Raw genomic sequence first — 17,818 nt, 5'->3', positions numbered from 1 at the left:
TTGCAGTGTCTTCTCTTGTTGCGAAGCGTGGGCTCTAGACATGCGGGCTTCAGTAGTTGCAGCTCACAGGCTCTAGAGCGCAGGCTCAGTAGTTGTGGCACATGGGCTTAGTTGCTCCAAGGCATACGGGATCTTCCTGGACCAGGGCTCGAACCCGTGTCCCCTGCATTGGCAGGCGGATTCTTAACAAGTGCACCACCAGGGAAGTCCCAAGCTTTCTTGAGGCCCCAGGAGGCCTTTTGGGGCCCGGAGTTAGGTCAGGTTGGTTAGGTGCTCTCTCCCTTAGAGCCTGAGCCTGGCTTGGTGTCCAGGAAGTACTTCATTGCTCTCCATATTTGCTACCACTGAGGGAAGACTGATCTCCAGAGGGCCGAAGGAGCAAGTTGGTGGATTCAGTATATGGTTGCCAAACCGATTTTCCAGAGTGAGGCATAGAGATTTTTTCATCTTGAGCCAATTTTTAAAGCTATATTAAAGTATAATTTACATGTACTAAACTGCATACGTTTGAAGTATTACAAGTTAATAAGTTTTCACCTAGGTGTGAACCTCGAAACCGTCCTCAGAGTTCTGATAATGCCTATATTTACCTCATGTCCTATTATTATCTCTTCTTGCCCTTCCCACCTCTCCAGGTAACCACTGATGTCCTTTCCCTTAGAATAGATACGTTTGCATTTTCTTGAATTTATCTGATTGGAATCATGAACTGTTTACTGGGTTTTTCTTCTGGTTTCCTTTGTTTCATAATTATTTGAGATTCATCAGTGATTTAAACGAATAGCTCATCTCTTTACTTTTTGATGAGTAGCATTCTTATCTGGATGTACCACTGTTACTTTACCCGTTCATCTTTTTATGGACGTTTAGGTTATTTCTAGGTTTTCCCTCTTGAAAATAAGCTGCTACAAAAAAAAATATATATCTATATATATACACACACACACACACACATATATATATATCAACAATATTTAAACCCCTCTCACCTCCTCGCTTCCAAGATGACCAAGAAAAGAAGGAATAATGGTCATGCGGAAAAGGGCCGCGGCCACGGGCAGCCTATTCACCGCACCAGCTGTGCCGGATGCGTGCCCAGGGATAAGGCCGTTAAGAAGTCCGTCATTTGGAACATCGTAGAGGCCGCAGCGGTCAGAGACATTTCTGAAGCAAGCGTTTTCGACGCCTGTGTGCTTCCCAAGCTGTATGTGAAACTGCATTACTGAGTGAGTTGTGCCATTCACAGCAACGTAGTCAAGAGTCGTTCTCAGGAAGCCCGGAAGGACCGAACACCTCCACCCTGATTTAGACCTGTGGGTGCCGCCCCATGACCTCCGCCAAAGCCCATGTAAGGAGCTCAGTCCTTGAAGACTGAAGAAATACTGTCCCTGGGAAGACGATAAAATGGAAATTATACTTTACAAAAAAAAAAAAAGGTAGGTACTGTCTACCTTTTTTTTTTTTAATTTTTCAGATCTTTTATCTGTTATGTAAAATTCACATTTTAAACCTGTGGATACAGGAATTACAATCACAATTCCTTGGCACCGTGGTAGCATGACTGTGGTAGTGCTCCTAGAGAGGGAGTGGTATGTGAAGTTCACAAAGTACAAATTGACATTTCTGTAACATAAACTCCAACGTTAGTAAAATGATTTTCAGATGAAAGTCAGAACAAAATGGAGCAACTTGTGTTACTGTCATGGAAGCCTGCCTACCAGAAAGAAGCCCAAATCAATGGCGATGACGAGTTTTGAGTGGCAAAGAATTTAAAGGGGGACTAAAAATCATGGTTTATTTGTTGAATGAAACCAGCCTTGGAATTTAAGAAAATCGCATTTTAAAGTTTAAGCACAGTTATAAAAAACAGTCTTTGAAAATTTTCATTTTTGCTTATTCTCATTTTCAGCAATCATAAAAATGTGAATCCAATCCCATCAGTACAAGACAGTTCCAAGAATATAATTCATGTCTCAAATATTCCTATCAGAGCATTAAGGACCACCTATAAATCGGTATGTCAGTTCTAACTGAAAACCGAAAACTGGATTAGGGAGAAGATAAATCTGAAAGTAAAATAATGGTTTCACACTTTGGCAGTTTAGAAAATTAAATAATTTTAAACGTCAATGGAAGGGTGTACCGCGAGGAAACAATCCTAACAACAAGAACAACAACAAATGAATATATTTTTTTTCACTTTAACAATTCAGCTTATTTGCTGTTTTACAACTTATATTTCCAAAGGCTTTGCAATGTCATATTTTCTTGTTTTTTGATATAATGCTTTAATAGTTCAATCCAGAGAGATACCATATGATGCAATATTTAGCTCTTCCTTGAAGCTGGAACTCAGCAATTTGTTTCCTCTAGAGCTGCTGGGTATTGCCTAAACTTTATAACATCTGCCTCGAATCTCTGTTACTTTGCAGGGGAACTTGGTTTTTGAGCTCTCAGTTACATTCCAATGACTTTTGAGAGGCTCTCCCGGACTCCAGTCCCTCTGGCTTGGTCATAGTGTGTTTTCTTTGGAGGCTGTCGTTTCAGCTGGTAAACCGCAGGGATGACGCGCTCATATTCACCACCAGCTCGTAATAACCTGTACTTATTTCTGGTGGGCCAGACCATCATCTGGGGAGGGACAGAGCACCCAGGTGGCATCCTGATTATCCTTCCAGCCTTGTGGTAAGACCTTCCTTTGGAAGATGTCAGAGGGCCCTGTGGACTCACTTCTTCAAGGAGGCATTCTACCTCATCCATTTCATCTTCAACTTCCAACTCAAGAGTCTTGCTGAGTCCTCCGCCACCCCATCAGGAACATCAGCGACACCAGCTCCTGCCAGGTCAGTGTTCCACAGAACCAAGTCATTCGGAAGTCAGAGCTGAAAACGGACGCTGGGGAAGAGTGCTGAAGACCCCAGGGGATGGCGGATGCTGCCATCTGGCTTCACTTTTTGGACCAATTCTCCCCGCCTCCAAGGGCAAAAGGGTATGATGAGTTTTCTGAAAGGTTCTCACTATTCGAGACTGGCCTGACTTGAAGAGCAGATTCCAGTGCCAACAGTGACATAAATGTCTCTGTTTACCCACAGTCCTACAGACGCTGAATTAATTTACACTGACCGATCTCAACAGGTGTGCTGTGCCACCGCAGCTTTCACCTGCTTCTCTCCTTTCTCCTGACGTTGAACCTTGAGCCTTCCCTCTGAAGTGCTGTTAACTAAGCCCTGTGAGGGCCCCTTGGAGCCCCTTCCTCCCTGACAGTGTCAGCTCTCGGTTCCGCTCCCTCTTTTCCTCCTGTATGAGTTCCTCTCCTAAGTGCAAGCCTTTCCCCAACTTCTGTTCTCGGCCATCTTTCCTCTCGAGATCCCGTGCACATCCACGATTTCAGCTGTCTTCCTCTGGAGAGAACAGTGCGGTCAAACAGAAGGTAACTGGCAGGTCGGAGACGAACGTTCTGGGTTGAAGCCCAGCTTCCCGACTTCCTCCTTGTCTGCCTGGGTCAGGTCTGGCATCCTCTGTGCCTCAACTTCCACATCATTAAAGTGGGTTTGTACTCTCTAAGAAAAAAATTAAGTACTTTTTAAAAATTTTATTTTATTTTTGGCTGTGTTGGGTCTTTGTTGCTGCGCGCGGGCTTTCTCTAGTTGCGGTGAGCGGGGGCTACTCTTCCTTGTGGTGCGCGGGCTTCTCATTGCGTGGCTTCTCTTGTTGCAGAGCACGGGCTCTGGGCACGCGGGCTTCAGTAGTTGTGGCACGTGGGCTCTAGAGCGCAGGCTCAGTAGTTGTGGTGCACGGGCTTAGTTGCTCCACAGCATGTGGTATCTTCCCAGACCAGGGCTTGAACCCGTGTCCCCTGCCTTGGCAGCAGATTTTTGACTACTGCACCACCAGGGAAGCCCCATAAATGAGTTTTTAGAAGTTGATTTTCCTGAACTTCACTGACCTTCATGGCTGTGGATTATTCTGAAATCCATAGAAGTCCTGGCAGCATTTCCTCTAAGCTCAGAACACAGTGGTGAGGTAATAACAACCGTACCTTTGCTACTTTTGCAACAGTACTCTGGAATTGAGCATAATAGGTGGAGGAGGTGGTAGGGGAATCACCTCTTCTGCCTTCTTAGTTTGCACAGTAAAGTGGAAGATCCCGGGCTCAAATCCAGGACAGTCTGACTAGAGCCCACTTCAACCACTGAACTCCAATAATTTGTTTACACGTCTTATTTAAGTCCGTGTAAGTCAGTTGAGAATCATGTAGTACCTTTGTCCTACTGGCGCAGCCCAGCACAGCGTAACGCCAGGTGAGGAGCTTAGCCACGCAGCCCAGCACCTTCCAGCATTCTCAGGACCAGGCGCTCTCTGCTGCCCTTGCTCTGGCTGCCGAGCAAAACACAGGCACCCCTGCCTCCTACACGCTTCTCATCTTTCCCGTTGGAGGAGGTCGCCTGTAGATCCAGGCTGGGCCTTACAGGCTGCCCAGTTGGAGAGTCAGTTGTGGGTTGGGCCCCACCTCACCTCTTTCCTGCTGTCAGCTGGAGTAGGTAAACAGCAGATGGTCATCAGAGCAGCTAAAGCCTCAGTTTCCTTAACTGTTAAAGAGAAAATTTTTGATGGAGCTCATCCTCCAGTAGCTTCCTGAAAAAGGATGCATAAAGTGTTCCAGTGAAGGACCTTTTCCAGGACACTCAACGATGACAGTTGCCAAGTCCTGTAGTAGGTCCTGGGTGAGGAAGCCTTAACTCATGGGACATAACAGCATTGCCGGATGCCTGGTACATGTAAGAAAACTGACTGCATAAGAAGCACTCTACTATGGCCACAGGATGTTACCTGGAATCAGAGAACTAAATGATCCTGACTTTTCTTGATTTTAACTGGTAAAAAGTCTAACTACTTTTTGTAACAGTACTCTGTACTAGTGATGGTCAGCTATTTATTTTTATTTGTATTATTAATATTCACAACTTATTTCCTAATTAAATATTTAAAAGTTCTCTTGCTAATTCTGGTGTTAAAAACTTTTAAAATCTCTAAAAATCTGGTTTTGAGACAATTGATAGTAATTGACTTTCTTTGTTAGAACCAATTGCTGAGTAATAAAATGCACTTTTCAAAACAAAACAAAACAAAATCAAGAGGTTTAAATCTCGGTGATAACGCAGTTGTCTGTAGAAGCAACTCTATGCCAATAAAACGGACAACCTGGAAGAAATGGACAAATTCTTAGAAAAGCACAACCTTCCGAGACTGAACCAGGAAGAAATAGAAAATATAAACAGACCAGTTGAGACTGTGATTAACAGTCTGCCAACAAACAAAAGCCCAGGACCAGATGGCTTCACAGGCAAATTCTGTCAAACATTTAGAGAAGAGCTAAAACCTATCCTTCTTAAACTCTTCCAAAATACAGCAGAGGGAGGAACACTCCCAAACTCATTCTACGAGGCCACCATCACCCTAATACCAAAACCAGACAAAGATATCACAAGGAAAGAAAACTACAGGCCAGTATCACTGATGAACATAGATGCAAAAATCCTCAACAAGATACTAGCACACAGAATCCAACAGCACATTAAAAGGATCATACACCATGATCAATTGGGGTTTATCCCAGGAATGCAAGGATTCTTCAATATATGCAAATAAATCAGTGTGATACACCATATTAACAAATTGAAGGAGAAAAACCATATGATCATCTCAATAGAATGCAGAAGAAGCTTTCGACAAAATTCAACACCCATTTATGATAAAAGCCCTCCAGAAAGTAGGCATAGAGGGAACTTACCTCAACATAATAAAGTCCATATATGACAAACCCACAGCCAACATTGTTCTCAATGGTGAAAAACTGAAACCATTTCCTCTAAGATCAGGAACAAGACAAGGTTGCCCACTCTCACCACTATTATTCGACATAGTTTTGGAAGTTTTAGCCACAGCAGTCACAGACGAAAAAGAAGCAAAAGGAAACCAACAGTGACAGGAGTAAAACTGTCACTGTTTGCAGATGAGATGTTAGTATACATAGAGAATCCTAAAAATGCTACCAGAAAACTACTAGAGCTAATCAATGAATTTGGCAGAGTAGCAGGATACAAAGTTAATGCACAGAAATCTCTGGCATTCCTATACACTAATGATGAAAAATCTGAAAGAGAAATTAAGGCAACACTCCCATTTACCACTGCAATAAAAAGAATAAAATACCTAGGAATAAACCTACCTAAGGAGACAAAAGACCTGTATGCAGAAAACTATGAGACACTAATGAAAGAAATTAAAGATGATACAAACAGATGGAGAAATATACCATGTTCTTGGATTGGAAGAATCAATATTGTGAAAATGACTATACTACCCAAAGTAATCTACAGATTCAATGCAATCCCTATCAAACTACCAATGGCATTTTTCACAGAACTAGAGCAAAAATGTTCACAATTTGTATGGAAACACAAATGACCCCAAACAGCCAAAGCAATCTTGAGAAAGAAAAATGGAGCTGGAGGAATCAGGCTCCCAGATTTCAGACTATCCTACAAAGCTACAGTAAGCAAGACAGTATGGTACTGGCACAAAAACAGAAATATAGATCAGTGGAACAGGCTAGAAAGCCCAGAGATAAAACAAATACTGTACGCTAAGACATATATATAGTATCTATAAAAAAAAAAAAAAGGTTCTGAAGAACCTAGGGGCAGGAAAAGAATAAAGATGCAGACGTAGAGAATGGACTTGAGGACGCGGGGAGGGGGAAGGGGAAGCTGTGACAAAGTGAGAGAGTGGCATGGACATATATACACTACCAAACGTAAGGTAGATAGCTAGTGGGAAGCAGCCGCATAGCACAGGGAGATCAGCTCGGTGTTCTGTGACCACATAGAGGGGTAGGATAGGGAGGGTGGGAGGGAGGGAGACGCAAGAGGGAAGAGATACGGGAACATATGTATAACTGATTCACTTTGTTATAAGGCAGAAACTAACACACCATTGTAAAGCAATTATACTCCAATAAAGATGTTAAAAAAAAAAAAGAGTTTGACAGTTTCTTAGAAAGTTAAACATAAACTTGTCATATGACCCAGGAGTTCGACTCCTATGTATTTACCCAATATCAATAAAAACATAGGTTCACACAAATGACTTGTATGTCATTGTTTATACCAACATTATTTATCATATTCAAACAATGGAAACCATCCACATGTCCATCAACTGGTGAAAAGATAAACAAAACAGTGTATCTGTACATGAAATATTGTTCAGCAATAAGAAGGATGAAATACGAATATAATGTAATATGCTACAACACAGATGAACCTCAAAAACATTATGCTAAGTGGAAGAAGCCATACACAAAATAACATATGAAACAGACACAAGTAGATCAGTGGTTACCTGGGGTGGAAAGTGGGGTAGAAATTAGCTACAAGGAATCTTTTGGGGGTGATGGATACATTCTAAAGCCAGGATGTGGTGATGGTTGTGTAAATCTATACAGTTACTAAATGTCGTTAAATTGTGATATTTAAATATCATTAAATATCATTAATTGAGCTTTTTATGTTCAGGAAACTTTGTGAGAACATACATGACATACATGTTTTCATCCACAGTGCTTTGCGCTATGCGTAAGCTTTATGTAGTGTGTGTGTCTACCTGGGTGGAAGCTGACGCATGTAAATAATGCTGTACTGTTGGAATGTGCAGAGAAGTATTTCTGAAGAGCACCAAGTTTAAAAAGTCTTCTTAGGTAATCTACGTAGTTACCCACAACATTGAGAAATAGACAGATGTGCGAAGTTCCCCGTTAGTGGTGGGGGTGTGTGTGGGAGGTACAAACTATTGGGTATAAAATAGGCTACAAGGATGTGTTGTACAGCACAGGGAATCTAGCCAATATTTTGTAATAACTGTAATGGAGTGTAACCTTTAAAACTTGAATAAAAAGTAAATTAAATAAATTAACAACAAAAAAACTCCAAAGTTCCCCCATTAGCATTCAGATTTCCTACACTTTTTTTCATGTTTTCTAAATAGTTCATCAGGTTTGAAATGCTGTTTATTTAAGATAGAGAATGATCACCCAGATGTGAGTATGTATGATGTGTAGGTGGTTGTATTAAGCTCCACAAAATCAAGGAGGATTTTTTTAAAATTATAGAGCAGCAATTATCGGGCTGCTCCCAGGTGATGGTCTCAGCAGCTTTATCTGCACGACTTCACTGAATTCTCACAGGGACACTCTTCTGGAGGACTCTTGCTATTCTTGTACAGAAGGAGACACTGAGACCAGAGGGCTTAGTCACTTGTCCCAGGCCACGTAGCCAAGAGGGGCAGCTGATGGACCTCGGAGTCTTTGCTCCAGATGGAGAAACGGGGGCTGGTCACACTGCGTCCCATGTTGAGTGCAGGGTGATCTTTCCAGAGATTTAAGGGACTGTGGGAGGAAATGTCAGGGAGTGGTCATGAACGACTGAGACATCTGGGGACGAAGGGCCTTGGGGACATGTGGGGATGAGAGCCTGGGAGGCAGGGGACCAGCCCAGAGGGGACCATTGAATCCCTCCAGACCGCAAAGGCAGAGTAATGAACAAGGATGCAAAGTAGACCGAGCACGGAGAGTGCGGCTTTAACAGCTAGCCAGAGGCCCGTGTCCCTGTGCTCCAGGGTGCTAATCCAGGGCCCACGATGCTAGACCCCAGGGTGCTAATCCAGGGCCCACGATGCTAGACCCCAGGGTGCTAATCCAGGCCCCAGGGTGCTAATCCAGGGCCCACGGTGCTAATCCAGGCCCCAGGGTGCTAATCCAGGGCCCACGGTGCTAATCCAGGCCCCAGGGTGCTAATCCAGGGCCCAGGGTGCTAATCCAGGCCCCAGCATGCTAATCCAGGCCCCACGATGCTAATCCAGGCCCCAGGGTGCTAATTCAGGCCCCAGGGTGCGAATCCAGGGCCCACGATGCTAATTCAGACCCCAGGGTGCTAATCCAGGCCCCAGGGTGCTAATCCAGGCCACTCTTGAAAGGAACCCGCCCTCCCCCAAGAGCTTGTTCAGCGTGGATGGGAGATCAGAGCCAGTTCCGTCTGTGTGGGTGAGCAGAGTCTGTGCCGACCTCAGGGACGGAGGCTGTCTGCCGGTGGCCACCTCCAGAAAGTAGCCCTCTCAGTTTACAAGGAAAACCACAAACCAGGTCATAGAAAGTACACTAGACTCCACGATTTACTTTACTCATGTGGGAAGTAACCAACGCAGATAGCTTACTTCTCCTCAGGTTTATTTAATATGAGTGTATGTGGTGTGTGTGTGTGGGGGGGTGTGGTTGTGGGTGTGTGTGTGTGTGTGTGTGTGTGTGTGGTGGGTGCGTGTGTGTGTGTGCGTGTGTGTGTGCGTGTGTGTGGGGGGGGTGGGTGGGTGTGTGTGTGGTGGGTGCGTGTGTGCGTGTGTGTGTGTGGGTGTGTGGGGTGTGCGTGTGGGGGGGGTGTGTGCGTGTGTGTGTGTGTGCGTGCGTGTGTGCGTGCGTGCGTGTGTGTGTGGTGTGTGCGTGTGTGTGGGGGGTGTGAGTGTGTGTGCATGCGTGCGTGTGTGTGGGGGGTGTGTGTGCGTGTGCGTGCGTGTGTGTGTGCGTGCGTGTGGGTGTGGGTGTGTGTGTGGTGCGTGGGGGGTGTGTGCGTGTGTGTGTGGTGTGTGTGTGCGCGCGTGTGTGTGTGTGCGTGTGTGTGGGGTGTGCGTGTGTGGGGGGGTGTGTGCGTGTGTGTGTGCGTGTGTGTGTGTGGGGTGTGTGTGCGTGTGTGTGTGTGCGTGTGTGTGTGGTGGGTGTGGGTGTGTGTGTGTGGTGGGTGTGCGTGTGCGTGTGTGTGGGGTGTGCGTGTGTGTGTGTGGGGGGTGTGTGTGCGTGTGTGTGTCCGTGCGTGCGTGCGTGTGTGTATGCGTGTGCGTGTGTGTGGGGGGTGTGCGTGTGTGTGGTGTGTGCGTGTGTGTGTGTGGTGGGTGCGTGTGCGTGTGTGGTGGGTGCGTGTGCGTGTGTGTGTGTGTGCGTGCTTGCGTGTGTGTGTGCATGTGCGTGCGTGTGTGTGTGCGTGTGTGTGGGGGTGTGTGTGCGCGTGTGTGGTGTGTGGGGGTGTGTGTGTGCGTGTGTGTGCGCGTGTGTGTGTGCGCGTGTGGGGTGTGTGTGCGTGTGCGTGCGTGTGTGTGTGCGTGTGTGTGTGCGTGCGTGCGTGTGGGGGGTGTGCGTGTGTGTGGGGTGTATGTGTGTGTGTGCGTGTGTGTGGGGGGTGTGTGGGGGGTGTGTGCGTGTGTGGGGTGTGTGCGCGTGTGCGTGTGTGTGCGCGTGTGTGGGGTGTGCGTGTGTGTGTGCGCACGTGTGTGTGTGGTGTGTGCGTGCGTGTGTGCGTGTGCGTGTGTGGGGGGGGTGTGCGTGTGTGTGTGTGAGTGTATGTGGTGTGTGTGTGTGTGCGTGCGCGTGTGCGTGTGGGGGGGTGTGTGGGGGTGTGTGCGTGTGCGCGTGTGTGTGTGGGGTGTGTGCGTGTGTGTGTGCGTGCGTGTGTGTGTGGTGGGTGCGTGTGCGTGGTGTGTGTGTGTGTGGGGGGTGTGTGTGTGTGCGTGCGTGTGTGTGTGTGCGTGCGTGTGTGGTGTGTGTGTGTGTGCGTGTGCGTGCGTGCGTGTGTGTGTGTGTGTGTGTCTGCCCTGCAGTCACAGGCACAGATCTGCCCTTTGTCCCCACCTGGGACATCATGTTTGCGAGACTGTACTGTACATTGAGGAACATCCGAGGAACACACCCACCCACCACCCTCACCACGCATTTCATTAATAGCAAGTCTCCCAAGAATGAATTGGTATCCAAACGATTCTCTCCTGACTCACCCACAAAAATATTTCAAAGAATCTTTTGAATATTTGAAAATATTCTCCCTAGCTGTACTGCTTCTGGCACCCGGTTGAAGGTTCCTAATGGCTTCCTTCATCCATCCGGCAGATATTCACGCTGTAGGAAACTTCTGCTCTTATCTCAGAGCTGGATGGATATGCAGGTGGTACCTAATCTGACTTGGATGAAAACAGCCTGCTTTCCTTAAGGAGCAGTGGCTAAGTCCAGCTCAGCGTTTGTGGCAAAGCACATCAATCCTCTAATTCCAGGTGTTTTCTGAGGCTCCACTTTGGTCAACCAGGGGTCCCGGATCTGTGACAGCCCTGAATAAGCATCAGTCATTGCTCTCAAGGAGTCCTCAGCCCAGGGGGAGCGGCAGCCACCTGTGATGCCCATCCAGTGTAAGTGCCGTCATGGAAACATGTGCGGGGCAGCGTGGCAGCCCAGGGACGGTTGGACAGGTGAGGGTGTCAGCGTGGAGTCTTGAAGCCTAAGTAGAAATCCCACGAGCAGGCCAAAGGGGAAGAAGACATTCATGATGTGTGAAGGCTGGCTTGGGGGTGTACAAACAAGGCGTCTTTGTGAATCTGAAACTCTTTTAGGGAGGCTGGACCCGGGGGTTTGAGCTGAGGAGTGGTGGGCAGATGCTAGAAAGCTGGTGTGTGCTTGCCTGTGGGCAGCATACCGTCCGTCCTTAACCGTTAACTTCTCCCTCCTGGTGGGGCTTTCAGTCTCTGCAGAACAGCTCGGAGATACTGTTAAGTGTATCCCTTGACGGGGAACCAGGACCCTGCCCCAAGGCTGCACAGTTGTTTCTTGGCTTCTCCTCCCTTGTCCCTGCGTCCCCTCCCTTCCCTGATGAGCAACTGTTTGAACCTGCTCCTTGGAGCTCAGGGAAGGTCATGGAGACAGAATGAAGCCTATTTTCTGTAATCAAAGAAATGGGGGACACAGAAAGGCTTTCGTGCCCAGGAACCCCACAGGGTCCTGCTCGGTATCAGGAGGACCACAGCGCCGGCCCCCTGCCCTGTCTCCCAGGGACACCAGAGGCGGGTTACCTGGTTGAGCAGGTGCCTGCACTGTGGGGACCTTGCCTGGCGCCAGGGGCCCAGCATCTGTGTGGTTGGGGTCTATTGTGAACATCCCCCCAGCACCGTGCACATGATGGAGTGAAAGGGGAAGGAACTGAGAAACAGGCAGGAGACCATCAGGGCCTGACCTAAAACCCACGTGATGGGAGTGGATGGGAATTTAAGGAGAAACATGGTAAGTTTGGATCCTCGGTGTTGGTGATTGAGTAGAACTGGGGGGTGAAAGGAACCTGGGCAAGGTCACGGGTGTGTGCAGTTATGGACGGTATCAGTCTGCTGCGGCTGATGTAACAAAGTACCACAGACTGAGTGGCTTAAACAACAGACATTTATTTTCTCATTCTTTTTTTAATTGAATTTAGTTCTGGAGGCTAGAAACCTGAGATCATACTTGGCAGAGTTGTTTTGCTCTGAGGGTGGTGAGGGGAAGGGTCTGTTCCAGGTCTCTGTCCTTGGCTTTAGGTGCCCATCTTCCCTGTGTGCCAGTTTCCTCTTCTTGGAGAGACACTGGTCATTGCTGGATTAGGGTCCACCTGACTGGCTTCAGTTTCACTTAATTACTGCTTCAAAGGCCCATCTCCAAGTAAGGTAACATTCTGAGGTGCTGGTCAGGACTTCAGCGTATGAATTTGGGGGTGTGGGGACACAATTCAGCCCATAACACGAAGACTTAGACAAAGCTGTGAGCAGTGTGAAGTGTGAAGTTGTTCATTCTGAGGAATCATGTAACGAGGTTTGCCTGTACTTGCAGTGACCTGAACGGGTGTGTGTTATCTGTGAGGTGGAAGGGCCTCTTCCAGGGAAAGAATCCCCTGACCTGAATGGAGGCAGCAGGCCTTTTTTTTTTTCCAATATTTTTTTAAATTGAAGTACAGTTGATTTACAATGTTGTTAATTACTGCTGTAGAGCAAGATGATTCAGTTATACATATATATATATATATATATATATATATGTTCTTTTTAAACAATATTCTTTCCTATTATGATTTATCATAGGATATTGAATATAATTTCCTGTGCTATACAGTAGGACATTGTTGTTTATCCATTCTCTATACAAATGATTACATCTGCTAATCCCATCCTCCCACTCCATCCCTCCCTCAACCCCCTCCCTTTTGCCAACCACCAGTCTGTGCTCTATGTCTGTGAGTCTATTTCTGTTTCATAGATAGGTTCATTTGGGTCATATTTTAGATTCCACATGTAAGTGATATCATATGGTATTAGGCTTTCTCTTTCTGACTTACTTCACTTAGTGTGATCATCTCTAGTTGCATCCATGTTGCTGCAGATGGCATTATTTCACTCTTTTTTATGTCTGAGGAGTATTCCATTGTATACATGTACCACATCTTCTTTATCCGTTAATCTATTGATGGACATTTAGGTTGTTTCCATGTCTTGGCTATTGTGAACAGTACTGCTATGAACATAGGGGTGCGTGTATCTTTTTGAATTATAGTTTGTCTGGATGTATGCCCAGGAGTGGGATTGCCGGATCATAGAGGCAGCAGGCCCTAACGTAGTTCTGGAAATTTAGATTTTCTCAAGGTGAGTGCAATTCCTCTGGCTTCTCATAGCTGATGTCTGGGAGAGACTAGCTGAGGGTCAGTGGGTTTCAGCAGGATATTTCAGGAGTGGTCATGGTCTAGTGGTTGGAGCTCTGGATGGGGGGTGTGTGTGATAGATTATTTTGAGCCAAAAGGAATAAAACTGCTTAAGAGGCAGGGTGGAGTCAGATGAACCCAAATTTTCATCTCTCCTGAGCCCATCTCTCTTAGTCAGCTCAGGCTTCCCTAACAAAGTACCATGGACTAGATGGCGTAAACGACAGAAATTTATTTCTCAGAGTTCTGGAGGCTGAAGTCCAAGATCAGGGGCCAACATGGTCGGGTTCTGATGAGGGCTCTCTTCCTAGCTTGCAAACGGCAGCCCTTGTCACTGTGTCCTCACGTGATAGGGAGATAGAGATAGAGACAGAGTCTGAGACAGAGACAGAGACAGAGCCCGAGACAGAGAGAGAGACAGAGTCTGAGACAGAGAGACAGAGACAGAGAGAGAGACAGAGTCTGAGCAGAGAGAGACAGAGTCTGAGACAGAGAGAGAGAAACAGAGACAGAGCCTGAGACAGAGAGAGAGACAGAGTCCGAGACAGAGAGAGAGAGACAGAGACCGAGACAGAGAGAGAGACAGAGAGAAAGATGGAGTCAGAGCCAGAGAGAGAGACAGAGTCAGAGACAGAGTCAAAAACAGAGAGAGACAGAGTGCAAGACAGAGAGACAGAGTCAGAGACAGAGTCAGAGACAGAATCAGAGACAGAGGTAGACAGAGTCAGAGAGCTCTCTGGTGTCTCTTCTTATAAGGGTACTAATCTCATCAGAGGGTCCCACCTGCATGAACTCATGTAACCTTCACATGGGAAAGGGGCTAATGGTCTCTCTGGAGCCTCTTGTATAAAGGCACTGATCTGTTTCCCAAGGGCTCCACGCTCATGACTTCATCACTTCCCAAAGGCCCCATCTCCAAAGAACATTGCACTGGGGGTTTGGGTTTCAGCATATGAATTGGGGGAGGGAACACAAACATTCAGTACATAACAGAATCCTAAATGTGTGACTTTAGACTTTTACCTGCCTTGTCACTGACACCCTACATCTATCTCTCAAGGTGGTTGGAAGGTTAAATGAGATAACGCGATGCACTCAGATAATGCATTTATTCTACCACATTTCATCAGAGCCTGGCATAGAGGAAATATTCAATCAGTGAGTCTCAGTTTGTATCACGGTAGAACTCACAAAGCCAGTTCTTCCCCATTATTGTTTGTGTTCCAGATTATTAATGCCATGTGCTCTAATAAGAATTGAACTTTACCTTATAATTTAGAAACACCTAAATCCTGTGTGTAATTAAATTATATAGTTTGAGAGCCTCTGTGCCCTATTTTTAAGTCAGTTTTTATTGTTTTCTAAGTTGGGTATTAAATAGTTAGAAAACCAAAGGGGTTCTATTAAATAATTTTTCCTAGAAAAAAGTATATGTGTGGTTTAGACTACTGTTAGTGTCTGGTACCTATTAAGTGCTATTTATGTAAGTATTATCTATCAACACTAAAAGACACAATGAAAATTAGCAATTCTCGGCCCTGTTTTCCCCACGCCCTGTGGCAATAACTTCCAATCTATTAGCTATTTTTCTTATATTTACCTCCATATTTCTTCAAAAAGTGCTTCAACTTCTGCTTCCTGATTTTTAAAGTTTAATGAATTTTTAAAGTTTTTAAAGCGGCATTTCATAATTGAACTTTTACATTTAATTATTTCTTTGAAGTCTATTCATGGCAGAAATAGATTTAATCCTCTTATTCTCCATGTGCCTCACCAAAAGACAGACAGATGGACACACGCACCTCTTTTTTTTAAGATTTATTTATTATTTTATTTTTTGGCTGTGTCAGGTCTTAGTTGCGGCACGTGGGATCGTCGTTGAGGCTTGCGGGATCTTTCGTTGCGACGCGTGGGTCTCTCTCTAGTTGTGGCGCACAGGCTCCAGAGCGTGTGGGCTCTGTAGTTCGTGGCAGGCAAACTCTCTAGTTGAGGCGCGCAAGTTCAGGAGTTGTGGCGCGTGGGCTTAGTTGCCCCGCAGTATGTGGGATCTTAGTTCCCCGACCAGGTATGGAACTCGTGTCCCCTGCGTTGTAAGGTGGATTCTTCACTGCTGGACCACCAGGCCAGTCGCCACGCACACCTCTTCACACCTCATTCCCCCACTTCCGTAGTGGAGTTGAATCCGTTTTTCAGTTAGTTGTGTATTCAGTTCACACTATCATGATGTAAATATAAAGCTGAGCTTTATGCTGGACTGTGGCTCCATTTCCTTTTTGTTCCCCTTGTGCGTGTTTTAAGTCTTCATTTTTTAAGAGGAGTTTTAGATTCACAGCAAAGTTGAGAGGAAGGTACAGAGATTTCCCATACACCCCTTGCCTGCCCTCCCCCCAACACACACACACACACACACACACACACACGCACACACATGCACGCACACACACGCGCGCACACACACAATCACATGCGCACACATGCAACCACACACGCACACACACGTGCACACACACGCAGCTTCCCTCATTGTCAACATTCCCCACCAGGTGGTACATGTGTTACAGTCAATGAACCTACGCTGACACATAATTACTGAAAGTCCACAGTTCACATTAGGGTTCGTGCTTGGTGGTGTACGCTCAGTGGGTTTGGACAAGCATGTAATGACATGTATCCAACGTTATGGTGTCTTACAGAGCATTTTCACTGCCCTAAAGATCCTCTGTGCTGTGGCTGTTCACCTCTCCCTCCCTCCCCTCAACCCATGGCGACCACTGATCCTTTTACTGCCTCATTACTTTTGCCTTTTCCAGAATGTCACATATGTAGTTGGAATCATACAGTATGTAGTCTTTTCACGTTGGCTTCTTTCACTAGAAGTATGCATCTAAGCTTCCTCTTTGTCTTTTCATGGCTTGACAGCTCATTTCTTTTTAATGCTGAATAATATTCCACTGTTGAATGTACCACAGTTTATTATTCATTCACTTACTGAAGGAGATCTTTGTTGCTTCCAAGTTGCAGCAGTTATGGAAAAAACCACTGTTAACATCCACGTGTAAGGTTTTGTGTGTCGTCTTGTTTTTTCTGTTCCTGCTTAATTTCTGTTTGCTTAGTTTTGTGAAGAGCTTTCATAAATTTTACTCCACATTCTCCAAAGAAGCTGTAAAATCTCACTCAATATAGTCCAACCATCAGCTAATCTATCACATTGATTTCTTTTTCCAGAAAATTTACCTCTTGGAGCTGCCTGCTGTCCTACTCCAGTCAGGACTTATCCCTCCAGGCCTGCTGCCCCGTTGTCATGCTAGAATTTCATTTCAGGATCATTCTGTGAATTCTCCTAGTTGCTGCCTTAAACGGGGGTCCCTGTTTCCTGAATCTCAAACTCTTTTTTAATATACTCCCTCATTTTGGTAGATACATCCTCCGATAGATTCCTCAGAAAGGGTTCACGAAAGATAAACTCTTTGAGACTTCGCAGGTCTGAAAACGTTTTGATCCTTCCTTACCATTTCATGAAAGTTAATCTAAGACTAGAATCTAGGTTGGAAACCACTTTCTTTTTTTTTTTTTTTTTTTTTTTGCAGTACGCGGGCCTCTCACTGTTGTGGCCTCTCCTGTTGCGGAGCACAGCCTCCGGACGCGCAGGCTCAGCGGCCATGGCTCACGGGCCCAGCCGCTCCGCGGCATGTGGGATCTTCCCGGACCGCGGCACGAAGCCGCGTCCCCTGCATCGGCAGGCGGACTCTCAACCACTGCGCCACCAGGGAAGCCCTGGAAACCACTTTCACTCAGCCTTTCAAAGGCATTGCTCAATTGTCTTCTAGCTTACAGTGTGTCATTGGAAAATCTGCTGTCATTCTGATTGCTGAATCATACATTTATTCATGCATTCATTTATTTTTTTTCATTCAACAAGTATCTCTGGGACTGTTTCTACGCCTACTATGTGCCAGGCTCTCTTCTAGGTTATGGGCAACCAGAACAAAACAGATAAAAGTTTCTGACTTTATTCCAGAGCTTACATTCTGATCTTTTCTATTTTTTTTTTTTTTTCCTCACCTGAGGATACTCCAATCCCCCACTCGGGGGGTATAAGCTTGGCGGTCAGCATTCTGAGAGTCCAGTGGAGGGAGGGTTTAGGGGTCTCCCATTTGGTATATATACTTGGACTTTCACTTCATCATCCCTATTTCCACTATAGTGCCTGACCGCACCCTCCTTTGTCATGGATGTCT

General features: G+C 45.9%; 1 protein-coding gene and 1 pseudogene across 1 annotated transcript in view; both read left to right on the top strand.

The window, feature by feature from the left end:
- Window positions 1–17,818, top strand: part of ST8SIA6 (ST8 alpha-N-acetyl-neuraminide alpha-2,8-sialyltransferase 6) — a 150,350-nt gene that overhangs the window by 20,678 nt on the left and 111,854 nt on the right. The window lies entirely within an intron of this gene.
- On the top strand, window positions 935–1,435 carry LOC101326895 (small ribosomal subunit protein eS26 pseudogene; annotated as a pseudogene).

Source organism: Tursiops truncatus, chromosome 2, assembly GCF_011762595.2.
Source record: "Tursiops truncatus isolate mTurTru1 chromosome 2, mTurTru1.mat.Y, whole genome shotgun sequence".
NCBI lineage: Eukaryota > Metazoa > Chordata > Mammalia > Artiodactyla > Delphinidae > Tursiops > Tursiops truncatus.
This window is presented reverse-complemented; position numbering and strand designations above follow the sequence as displayed.